Raw genomic sequence first — 12,921 nt, forward strand, 5'->3', positions numbered from 1 at the left:
TATCACCCATCTCTCCGTGCTGTTCAGTTCTTTTCATCCTGCTAAATCTTTTCTGCATCTCTATTTAGATGATTTCTCATTCTTTCCATCTGAGACTGATGGTTATTTCCATGTGGGGATGTTACTAAGAAGAGTATTTAGGGTCTAGTTAGCAAAAACAGACCATAGAATTTTTTTTTAAGGTCTGCCCAGCATTTAAGAAGATATCAGCCTGTTCTCCAAGTGTCCAGTCCTATCTCGTGTCTACCAGCTTTTAGCCTTTTTCTAAGGATAAGCTCTCGCTTTTCAAATTCTGTGTGACATTTTTAAGGCCACATACATGAACACATTTTCATTTATTCCAACTTGCAGTCCTGAAGCAGTAACGTGACTACCTGTTGCAGCAAAAAGGCTCCTCCTTGGTCTGATCTGCATCTTCTGGGGAACTTGCCTGGCGATCTACGATCCATCAGATTTTCCCCTTAGTAAATCTCAGAAAAAGATCACCCATAAGCATAGCACAGGGGTATTCTGAGGTTTGACTAGTATTTCAGAGTGCTGTAGATCCTAAGATGAAAGCAGTAAGAAAGTTGAAAAAATAGTATTATTTATTCAACAGACATGCTAGAAATCTCAGAGCTTCCCTAGTCCCTATTTTCTGTCCTAAGCATGTAACATAAAACTCTGCAAAATCAGAACTGAGTTCTCTGTAAAGACATTCAGAAATAAACAAGACCAACCTTGAAGGGAAGGCCTTGTAATCCACGGTTTATTCTTCTTGTTATGGCTGATGGCAGCACCTAGATTAGAGTAGGTGCTCAGCCATGGATTCACTGAAATAATGCTTTAAAAGTATACTAATAGAGAAGAAAAGAGAGAAGAATCAAATAGACACAATAAAAAATGATAAAGGGGATATCACCACCAATCCCACAGAAATACAAACTACCATCAGAGAATATTATAAACACCTCTACGCAAATAAAGTAGAAAATCTAGAAGAAATGGATAAATTCCTGGACACATACACCCTCCCAAGACTAAACCAAGAAGAAGTTGAATCCCTCAATAGATCAATGACAGGCTCTAAAATTGAGGCAACAGTTAACAGCTTACCAACCAAAAAAAGTCCAGGACCAGAAGGATTCACAGTCGAATTCTACCAGAGGTACAAGGAGGAGCTGGTACTATTCCTTCTGAAACTATTTCAATCAATAGAAAAAGAGGGAATCCTCCCTAAATCATTTTATAAGGCCAGCATCATCCTGATACCAAAGCCTGGCAGAGACACACACAAAAAAGAGAATTTTAGACCAATATCCTTGATGAACATTGATGCAAAAATCCTCAATAAAATACTGGCAAACCAAATCCAGCAGGACATCAAAAAGCTTATCCACCATGATCGAGTGGGCTTCATCCCTGGGATGCAAGGCTGGTTCAACACACGCAAATCAATAAATGTAATCCAACATAGAAACAGAACCAAAGACAAAAACCACATGATTATCTCAATAGATGCAGAAAAGGCCTTTGACAAAATTCAACAGCCCTTCATGCTAAAAACCCTCCATACATTAGGTATTGATGGGACGTATCTCAAAATAATAAGAGCTATTTATGACAAACCCACAGCCAATATTATGCTGAATGAGCAAAAACTGGAAGCATTCCCTTTGAAAACTGGCACAAGATAGGGATGCCCTCTCTCACCACTCCTATTCAACATAGTGTTGGAAGTTCTGGCCAGGGCAATCAGGCAGGAGAAGGAAATAAAGGGTATTCAACTAGGAAAAGAGGAAGTCAAATTGTCCCTGTTTGCAGATGACATGATTGTATATCTAGAAAACCCCATCATCTCAGTCCAAAATCTCCTTAAGTTGATAAGCAACTTCAGCAAAGTCTCAGGATACAAAATCAATGTGCAGAAATCACAAGCATTCTTATCCACCAATAACAGACAAACAGAGAGCCAAATCATGAGTGGACTCCCATTCACAATTGCTTCAAAGAGAATAAAATACCTAGGAATCCAACTTACAAGGGATGTGAAGGACCTCTTCAAGGAGAACTACAAACCACTGCTCAATGAAATAAAAGAGGACACAAACAAATGGAAGAGCACTCCATGCTCATGGATAGGAAGAATCAATATTGTGAAAATGGCCATATTGCCCAAGGTAATTTATAGATTCAATGCCATCCCCATCAAGCTACCAATGACTTTCTTCACAGAATTGGAAAAAACTACTTTAAAGTTCATACGGAACCAAAAATAGCCCACATTGCCAAGACAATCCTAAGCAAAAAGAACAAAGCTGGAGGCATCACACTACCTGACTTCAAACTATACTACAAGGCTACAGTAACCAAAACAGCATGCTACTGGTACCAAAACAGAGATATAGACCAATGGAACAGAACAGAGCCCTCAGAAATAATACCACACATCTACAACCATCTGATCTTTGACAAACCTGACAAAAACAAGAAATGGAGAAAGGATTCCCTATTTAATAAATGGTGCTGGGAAAACTGGCTAGCCATATGTACAAAGCTGAAACTGGATCTCTTCCTTACACCTTATACAAACATTAATTCAAGATCGATCAAAGACTTAAATGTTAGACCTAAAACCATAAAAACCCTAGAAGAAAACCTAGGCAATACCATTCAGGACATAGGCATGGGCAAGGACTTCACGTCTAAAACACCAAAAGCAATGGCAACAAAAGCCAAAATAGAAAAATGAGGTCTAATTAAACTAAAGAGCTTCTGCACAGCAAAAGAAACTACCATCAGAGTGAACAGGCAACCTACAGAGTGAACAGGCAACCTACAGAATGGAAGAAAATTTTTGCAATCTACTCATCTGACAAAGGGCTAATATCCAGAATTTACAAAGAACTCAAACAAACTTACAAGAAAAAAACAAACAACCCCATCAAAAAGTGGGTGGAGGATATGAACAGACACTTCTCAAAAGAAAACATTTATGCAGCCAACAGACACATGAAAAAATGCTCATCATCACTGGCCATCAGAGAAATGCAAATCAGAACCACAATGAGATACCATCTCACACCAGTTAGAATGGTGATCATTAAAAAGTCAGGAAACAACAGGCACTGGAGAGGATGTGGAGAAATAGGGACACTTTTACACTGTTGGTGGGAGTGTAAACTAGTTCAACCATTGTGGAAGACAGTGTGGCTATTCCTCAAGGATCTAGAACTAGAAATACCATTTGACCCAGCCATCCAATTACTGGGTATATATGCAAAGGATTATAAATCATGCTGCTATAAAGACACATGCACACGTATGTTTATTGCGGCACTATTCACAATAGTAAAGACTTGAAACCAACGCAAATGTCCATCAATGATAGACTGGATTAAGAAAATGTGGCACATATACATCATGGAATACTATGCAGCCATAAAAAATGATGAGTTCATGTCCTTTGTAGGGACATGGATGAAGCTGGAAACCATCATTCTGAGCAAACTTTCGCAAGGACAAAAACCAAACACCACATGTTCTCACTCATAGGTGGGAATTGAACAATGAGAACACTTGGACACAGGAAGGGGAACATCACACACCGGCACCTGTTGTGGGGTGGGGGGAGGGGGGAGGGATAGCATTACGAGATATACCTAATGTAAATGACGAGTTAATGGGTGCAGCACACCAACATGGCACATGTATACATATGTAACAAACCTGCATGTTGTGCACAGGTACCCTGGAACTTAAAGTATAATAAAAAAATATATATATATAAAAAAAGATATAGATAAACGCAGGTATAGAACATATTGCTGGATTGTAAGGTATCATTTCTCCTGAAATTGATATATACACAATACAAATCAAAATCCCATCAGGCTTTTATGGTAGTTTTATAATAAATTGTGAAATTAGGTAAAAAAAAAAAAAAGAAGAAAATGTGGCACATATACACCATGGAATACTATGCAGCCATAAAAAGGATGAGTTCATGTCCTTTGTAGGGACATGGATGAAGCTGGAAACCATCATTCTCAGCAAGCTATTGCAAGGACAAAAAACCAAACACTGCATGTTCTCACTCATAGGTGGGAATTGAACAATGAGAACACATGGACACAGGAAGGGGAACATCACACACAGGGGCCTGTTGTGGGGTGGGGGGAGGGGGGAGGGATAGCATTAGGAGACATATCTAATGTAAATGACAAGTTAATGGGTGCAGCACACCAACATGGCACATGTATACATATGTAACAAACCTGCACGTTGTGCACATGTACCCTAGAACTTAAAGTATAAAAAAAAGTATACCAATTCACAGAAATCCTCCACACTTCCAATTACAATAAAACTATCCATCTATTACTCTAAAATTTGTGAATATTAATCATTCTATCTTTCCAGCTTTTCTTCTGCATTTGTGACCCCTTTGTACTATTTTTTTCTGTTAGGATACAGTCAAGAAAACTGAAATCATGGTAGTAGGTACTTTAAAGACGGAATTGGTTACCAGATGTTAGAAGGCTCTAGAAGTTCTTGAGCAGGAGTAATTATAGACATCAGTTTACCTTAAATGGGCAGAATTCAGATAGATAACAACAACAACAAAAAGAGACTGTGGAGGTTATTCATAGTGGACTAATTTGTTTGGAAAAAATAAGTAGCTATAAATCAGTATATTCTAGTATCTTTGAGACAACAAATATTGGAAATTGTTTTTCTTTTCTTTTTTTTTTTTTCCCAGCAAGTGCTGTGTTTATTTTCCAAACAATTTTATTGAAATGTGCCAGGAGTAGATGGGCAGCACAAATGTATGAACAGGAAAAAAAACAAATCACATGTACAATAATTTTTTTAAAGTGAAGGTTAATCTTGGGAGATATCAGTTCCCCTCTCCCTCCCCCTGCAGACTTCCAGCGTTTCCATTAAGGTTAAGCCTCTACGAACCTAGCATTAAAAAAAAAAAAAAAAAAAGGAATACAAGATCTTTTGCAAATAACAAAAACAAAAACCAAAAAATGGCATAAAGGAAAGAGAAATACCTTCCTGCTCAGATGGGACTCTTCCTAGGCACCTAATTAGAAGGCGTGCTGAGCGGTGGAGAAACACAACTTCAGAGTGCAAGGGTATGGACCATTGGGTTTTTCATCTGGTAATGGTTCAGGAAGCCCGGAGTCTCCAGGGCATCGCTCTTGGATTCCCATTCCAGCAGTCCAGAGGAGCTGCGCTCACTTTTGCCTGAGAATACTTTCACAGAAGATGGCCGCTTCACTCCCAGCTCATCATAGATCTCAAAGAAGTTCTCCTCGGTCGCCTCCAGCGGGGCGTTGAAGAAGTGCAGCATGTTGCTGGGGTGCTGGATGCGGTTCTTGGCTGCCTGCTCTGTGGTGGAGAACCGATTGTTCCGGGATTCACTGAAGTCTTTGCAACTGCAAGACCCATCTTCCAACCCGTGTGACTGACCGGGCATGATGGCTGGCTGCTTGGAGACACAGACATTCAGCTTCTGCCCAAACATGAAGTTGTTGTTGAGGTGGGTAATGACCCGGTCCACAGTGTAGCCATCAGCCATCTCCACCATGGCGCCCCCGGCTTGCTTTTCATGAATTTCACCTTCTCCACATTGCCATACAAGCAGAAGACATTGAAGACTAGGTCACAGTTCATCTTAGATTGATGCAAGCCATAGACCATGAGCACAGGGCTGTCGGCGTGAGGGCCATACTCGGGTGGTGGGGGAGGGGGTGGGGGGGTCCCATACTGGGGGCCGTAGCGACTTGGGCCCCGACAGTGACCCCCGACTGGTGGACCCATCCTTCTCCCTTCGTAGTGAGGTCGGGGGGGCCCGTAGCCCTCATCATGGTAATGGCTGTGGTACCCACCGTGGGGCCCTCCATATTCTGTGGGGTGATCTCCCAGGAGAGGGGGCTGCCTCTGGCGTTTGTTGGGGTTGCTGCCAGGGTCACCTTGTCCACTGAGATTGGGGTTTGTGTAGTCCCAAGTATCCTGATCATTCTTGAACACATTCAAGCGTGTAGGCTTTGCGTATTCCATCTTCAGAGTGCAACAGCCAGAATAGATACCAGCCCCACTGAGAGAGGCCTTGGCCCGCTGGGCACTTTGAACAGAGTCAGATTCCACCATCGCCTTAACTCCATTCTTCTTGAAAATGATAATTCTCTGGACAGGGCCACAAGGATTACAGATAGTGTAAAGAACATCCGCGGTGATCGAATAAATGGGGTTCAGGATGGTAAAGAGAAGCACACTGTTCACGCTCAGGGAGTCATCGGAGTCCCCGGGGAGGGAGATCTTCTGGCTGGTAGAGTAGTTGACAAAAGCTGGGTGACCGGCAATGTATATTTGGTTGTCGGCTGCGTAGCTCACGGCGTTGCAAGCCCCCAACACATCTTCAAACTCCACCAATGCTTGTCTCTTTTTAGGCATTACCACCCCATAGCTGATGGGTGCAAACTCCTGCAAGGCCTCCACAAGGTCAGCTTCCACCACATCGTCAATCGGGCCCCTGATGTGGACAACTGGGGAGGCAGGGGTTTTGTGCAGGTCATGGTAGTTCTCCCCGCCGCCGCTCCCGCCGCCCCGCCGCCCCGCCGCCCCGCCGCCCCGCCGCCCCGCCGCCCCGCCGCCCCGCCGCCCCGCCGCCCCGCCGCCCCGCCTCCTCCACCGCCACCGCCGCCGCCTCCGTGCTGGTCGCCGGCGTTGCCAGTCTTGAGCCGCTTAGGGGCACCGCCGCCCTCACTGCCGCCGCCTTAGTAGCCGCCACCGCCGCCTCTGCCGCCCCCCGCCGCCATCTTCATCGCTCCCGACAGCCTCTGCTGCTCGTCCGGCTGCTGCCTCTGCTCCAGCCGCCGACGCCGCTTCTCCCAGGAAATTATTTTTCCAAGTTAGTTTGGTAAAGTTTAAAAGGTTGGTGCTTTATCCTGTAGACAATTGAGAGTAGTTTCTGTATTTAAGAAGGATAAATAAAATGTTCTGTGTGCAGGGCGGATTAGAAATGGAAGACATTGGAAGCAGAGAGAAGTTAAGGAAAAATGTTGACGTTATCTTAAAGTGTTAAGAACCTGAACGAAACTCATTGCAAAATCATTGCCAGGGAATACAGTGTAGGGCCATTGACTGACTCTAGTAGTGGATGAGGACAACTCACAGAGAGAAATCCGACAATCCATGTTTAGCAGAGGGAAGGAAGCCAGAAATAGTTATTAATAAGTGCAAGACTTCAGTTTTGTTGGTTTTTTTGTTTTTTACTCCCAGCAAGCTAAATTTGACAATAATGTAGCTCAATTTCTCCCAATCTCATTTTGTTAATCTCTATAATCTTGCCCCAGAAAAGCCATTTGTACCCCAGCTCAGAAAATTCTGTATTCATTTGTCTTCATAAGATTGTAAAAATTTCAAAACTGTCTGTTCATGATAATTAGAGAAATACAAATCAAGACTACAATGAGATACCATCTTACACCAACCAGAATGGCTATTACTAAAAAGTCAAAAAATAACAGATGCTGGTGAAGTTGTGAAGAAAAAGGAATGCTTATACACTGTTAGTGGGAGTGTAAGTTAGTTCATCCATTGTGGAAGACAGTGTGGCAATTCCTCAAAAGCCTAAAGACAGAAATAGCATTTGACCCTGCAATCCCATTACTGGGTATATACTTAAAGGAATATAAATCATTCTATTATAAAGACACATGCATGCATATGTACACTGCAGCACTATTCACAATAGCAAAGACATGGAACCAACCAAAATGGCAATCAGTAACACACTGGATCAAGAAAATGTGGTACATATATGCCATGGAATACTATGCAGCCATAAAAAAGAACAGAGACCATATCTTTTGCAGGGACATGGATGGAGCTGGAGGCTATTATCCTTAGCAAACTAACATAGGAAGAGAAAAACACCGCATGTTCTCACTTGTAAGTGGGAGCTAAATGATGAGAACTCACATGGACACACAGAGGGGAACAACACACACTGGGGACTTTCAGAGAGAGGAGGCAGAGAGAAGGGAGATCATCAGGGAAAATAACTAATGGGTGCTAGGCTCAATACGTGGATGATGAAATAATCTGTACCACAAACCCCCATGACAAAAGTTTACCTATGTAACAAACCTGCACTTGTACCCCCAAACCTAAAAGTTTAAAAAGGAAGCGAAAAAAACTTTAAAGTAGCTCAATAAGTTTTATATTAATGTCAACTTTAAATAATTTTTATGCATAATACGTTATTAAAATTCATTTACCTTTTTAAAAAAAGAATGTGAAATTTTAGCAGAGTTTTCAACAACAATGTTATAGTTAACAAGAGAAAAGCATCCCTGATGCTTTACAAACTGGTGTTTCAATGAATTAGTCTTTTTTTTCTGAGAGGGAATCTCGCTCTGTTGCCCAGGCTGGAGTGCAGTGGCATGATCTCGGCTCACTGCAACCTCCACCTCCCAGGTTCAAGTGATTCTCCTGCCTCAGCCTTCCAGTACCAGAAGGCGTGCACCATGACGCCTGGCTACATTTTGTATTTTTAGTAGAGACGGGGTTTCACCAGGTTGGCCAGGCTGGTCTGCAACTCCGGAGCTCCCAAACTGCTGGTAGTACAGGCATGAGCCACCGTACCTGGCCAAAATGAATTACTCTTAATTGTGTTCTATTCATTTGTTTTTCCTGCATTTTCATTTCATTTCACTTTGATGAACCAACGGAAATACCCGATGGAATACAGTGACAGCTTGAAAAGCTTCATGTTAACAAAGTTATCATTCCACAGTAGATAAAATAATATGTGAAAGTAATGAGAACTTAGGAATTCCTCTAAAATCAGAATTTAAAGACATACCACTTACCCTTTAAGATAGCTTACAGCACAGAAGTCTTAGAAAATGGGCATTAGAGTGTCAGAAAGCTAGTCATGTTAAAAAAAACCTTTCAAATCAAGGCTAGCCACCTCATTAAATAATAAAATGAAGAAACTAGTTATAAAACCGGTGTTCCATTTTCAATTTTAAAAAAATGCTGATGGTAAAATAACCATTAATTTAAAATATTTTTCTGCTCACTTCTAGAAGGTGGAGCATAAACCACTTAAGTGACCTATTTAAGCCCCACTAAAGCAAATGGCAAATATTGGGATTGGATTACCAAATGTATGCCTTCCATTTGATTGGCCATATTATTGTTTCATGCATGGATAATGGCTTTTCTCCTTCTTCAGTAACCCAAAGGAAAAGCTGACATTCTAACCTGGAGCTGCACATTCAAGCTTTGACACATGCCTCTAACTGGTTTCGTCTAATGCTTATAATAAACCTGTAGAGTCAGCAACTTTAGAAAGATGGGTTGAAGAAGTGTCTTTATCATAGTTTGAATTTTTCTCTGGGGCACTTGGCAGAGTCACCTCTGGTGTTTCAAATGTGCTTGAAAGTTATCTGGCTGCCCTCTGAGAAGTTTGCATAAAAACTGCTTTACTTAAAAGCAGGCAAAATTAAGGTTTCTGTAACAAAACCATAGGCATTGCATTGAGCTAGGACAAAGACCAAATATCCTGCTTCCATGTGGCAGAGAAATAATGAATAACTTGGTTCAAGAGCTCATGGAGTGGCATATCATCACACCATTATTAATAGAGAACATTGCTAATTTCTAAAAGGGCTTCATGTCATGATTATTTTATCCTCTTCTTTCTGTTAAATTTTTAACATGTATGTCCACTGCAAAGTACGCAAAGGAAATAAATTAGCACTAAAAAAAGGGCTTCTTCACAACCGCAAATTATATATATATTTCTTTCAGAACATCACTTTAGAGAGAAAATAGCAAAAATTCAGCATCATCACTTTTTGACAGTTCACTAGCCAATCAAAATATAGAAAAAGAAGGAGAAATTAAGTACATTTTTATTCACTGTACATTTTTAGCTATTTGTGTAGAAGAAAAACAATTAGCTGATTTAAAAACCCTAAGGTGAGTATGCAGTTTTTAATTATTATCTTTGCTGTTGTGATTTATATTTGTATTTTATTTATGTAAAAACCAGTAAATAAACCTATGTCAAATACTTCTTTATTTTTGATACTAGTTCAAAATATTGGTGACTTTTTAAGGTATGAATATCTCATATGTATCTTTTAGAAATTATCAGAGAGTTATAAAATAATATTGGGGAGGTAAGGAAGGCACTAGACATAAGAAACTTTTATAGACAAATACTTTGTCACCAAAGTTGTATATTTAAAAGTCCCTATTCTTTGTCTCTTATCGATTCAAAATTAATTCATTAGAAAACAATTTTCCTCAACATTTAATCCCTAGTTGTTCATCTTTTTCACTAGTTTGTATTCCATTACTCATTGCTTCATAGCTAAACTCTGTTTAAATCTGTTAACTGAAATGATTTTAAAACGTTTTGGTGGAGCGCTGCGGGAGGTGCGTGCGCGCCCCGGCCGCCGAACAAAGGAGCAGGGGCGCCGCCGCGAGGACCCGCCACCCACCTCCCGGGGCCGCGCCGCGGCCTCCCGTCCACCGCCACCATGACCGCCAACGGCACAGCCGAGGCGGTGCAGATCCGGTTCGGCCTCATCAACTGCGGCAACAAGTACCTGAGGGCGGAGGCGTTCGGGTTCAAGGTTAACGCGTCGGCCAGCAGCCTGAAGAAGAAGCAGATCTGGACGCTGGAGCAGCCCCCTGACTAGGCGGGCAGCGCGGCCGTGTGCCTGCGCAGCCACCTGGGCCGCTACCTGGCGGCGGACAAGGACGGCAATGTGACCTGCGAGCGCGAGGTGCCCGGTCCCGACTGCCGCTTCCTCACCGTGGCGCACGACGACGGCCGCTGGTCGCTGCAGTCCGAGGGGCACCGGCGCTACTTCGGCGGCACGGAGGACCGCCTGCCGTGCTTCGCGCAGACGGTGTCCCCCGCCGAGAAGTGGAGCGTGCACATCGCCATGCACCCTCAGGTCAACATCTACAGCGTCACCCCTAAGCGCTAGGCGCACCTGAGCGCGCCGCCGGCCGACGAGATCGCAGTGGACCGCGACGTGCCCTGGGGCGTCGACTCGCTCGTCACCCTCGCCTTCCAGGACCAGCGCTGCAGCGTGCAGACCGCGGACCACCGCTTCCTGCGCCATGACAGGCGCCTGGTGGCGCGCCCCGAGCCGGCCACTGGCTACACGCTGCAGTTCCGCTCCGGCAAGGTGGCCTTCCGCGACTGCGAGGGCCGTTACCTGGCGCCGTCGGGGCCCAGCGGCACGCTCAAGGCGGGCAAGGCCACCAAGGTGGGCAAGGACGAGCTCTTTGCCCTGGAGCAGAGCTGCGCCCAGGTCGTGCTGCAGGCGGCCAACGGGAGGAATGTGTCCACGCGCCAGGGTATGGACCTGTCTGCCAATCAGGACGAGGAGACCGACCAGGAGACCTTCCAGCTGGAGATCGACCGCGACAACAACAAGTGTGCCTTCTGTACCCACAGGGGCAAGTACTGGACGCTGACGGCCACTGGGGGCGTGCAGTCCACCGCCTCCACCAAGAATGCCAGCTGCTACTTCCACATTGAGCGGCGTGACCGGCGCATCACACTGCGGGCGTCCAATGGCAAGTTTGTGACATCTAAGAAGAATGGGCAGCTGGCCGCCTCGGTGGAGACAGCAGGGGACTCAGAGCTCTTCCTCATGAAGTTCATCAACCGCGCCATCATCGTGTTGCGCGGGGAGCACGGCTTCATCGGCTGCCGCAAGGTCAGGGGCACCCTGGACGCCAACCGCTGCAGCTATGACGTCTTCCAGCTGGAGTTCAACAATGGTACCTACAACATCAAAGACTCCACAGGCAAATACTGGACGGTGGGCAGTGACTCCGCGGTCACCAGCAGCGGCGACACTCCTGTGGACTTCTTCGAGTTCTGCGACTACAACAAGGAGGCCATCAAGATGGACGGGCGCTACCTGAAGGGCGACCACGCAGGGGTCCTAAAGGCCTCGGCGGAGACCGTGCACCCCGCCTCGCTCTGGGAGTACTAGGGCCCGCCCGTCCTTCCCGGTTCCTGCCCACGTGGCGGCTCCTTCCAACCCTCCCTGCTAACCCCTTCTCCTCCAGGTGGGCTCCCCGGGGCGGGAGGCAAGCCCCCTTGCCTTTCAAACTGGAAACCCCAGAGAAAACGGTGCCCCCACCTGTCGCCCCTATGGACTCCCCAGTCTCCCCTCCGCCCTGGTTCCCTACTCCCCTCGGGTCAGCGGCTGCGGCCTGGCCCTGGGAGGGATTTCAGATGCCCCTGCCCTCTTGTCTGCCACGGGGCGAGTCTGGCACCTCTTTCTTCTGACCTCAGACGGCTCTGAGCCTTATTTCTCTGGAAGCGGCTAAGGGACGGTTGAGGGCTGGGAGCCCTGGGCGTGTAGAGTAACTGGAATCTCTTGCCCCTCCCAGCCACCACCTCCCAGCCCCCCAGGAGCTGGGCACGTGTCCCAAGCCTGTCAGTGGCCCTCCCTGGTGTACTGTCCCGAAACCCCTGCTTGGGAAGGGTAGCCGTCAGGTGGGCGAGGACTGAGCCTCGGTGTTTTTTTGGGTGGTGGCTGGAAACAGCCCCTCTCCCACGTGGCAGAGGCTCAGCCTGGCTCCCTTCCCTGGAGCGGCAGGGTGTGACGGCCACAGGGTCTGCCCGCTGCATGTTCTGCCAGGGTGGTGGTGGGGGGGGTAGGGGTGTGGGGGCCGTCTTCCTCCTGTCTCTTTCCTTTCACCCTAGCCTGACTGGAAGCAGAAAATGACCAAATCAGTATTTTTTTTTTAATGAAATATTATTACTGGAGGCGTCCCAGGCAAGCCTGGCTGTAGTAGTGAGTGATCTGGGTGGGGCGTCTCAGCACCCTCCCCAGGGGGTGCATCTCAGCCCCCTCTTTCCGTCCTTCCCGTCCAGCC

General features: G+C 45.5%; 2 pseudogenes; one reads left to right on the plus strand and one right to left on the minus strand.

Annotated features, from left to right (window-relative positions):
• Positions 1-5,060: 5,060 nt before the first annotated feature.
• On the minus strand, positions 5,061-10,552 carry LOC134729048 (heterogeneous nuclear ribonucleoprotein L-like; annotated as a pseudogene).
• On the plus strand, positions 10,474-12,230 carry LOC134729167 (fascin-like; annotated as a pseudogene).
• The last annotated feature ends 691 nt before the right edge of the window (positions 12,231-12,921 follow it).

Source organism: Pan paniscus, chromosome 16, assembly GCF_029289425.2.
Source record: "Pan paniscus chromosome 16, NHGRI_mPanPan1-v2.0_pri, whole genome shotgun sequence".
NCBI classification, from domain to species: Eukaryota; Metazoa; Chordata; class Mammalia; order Primates; family Hominidae; genus Pan; species Pan paniscus.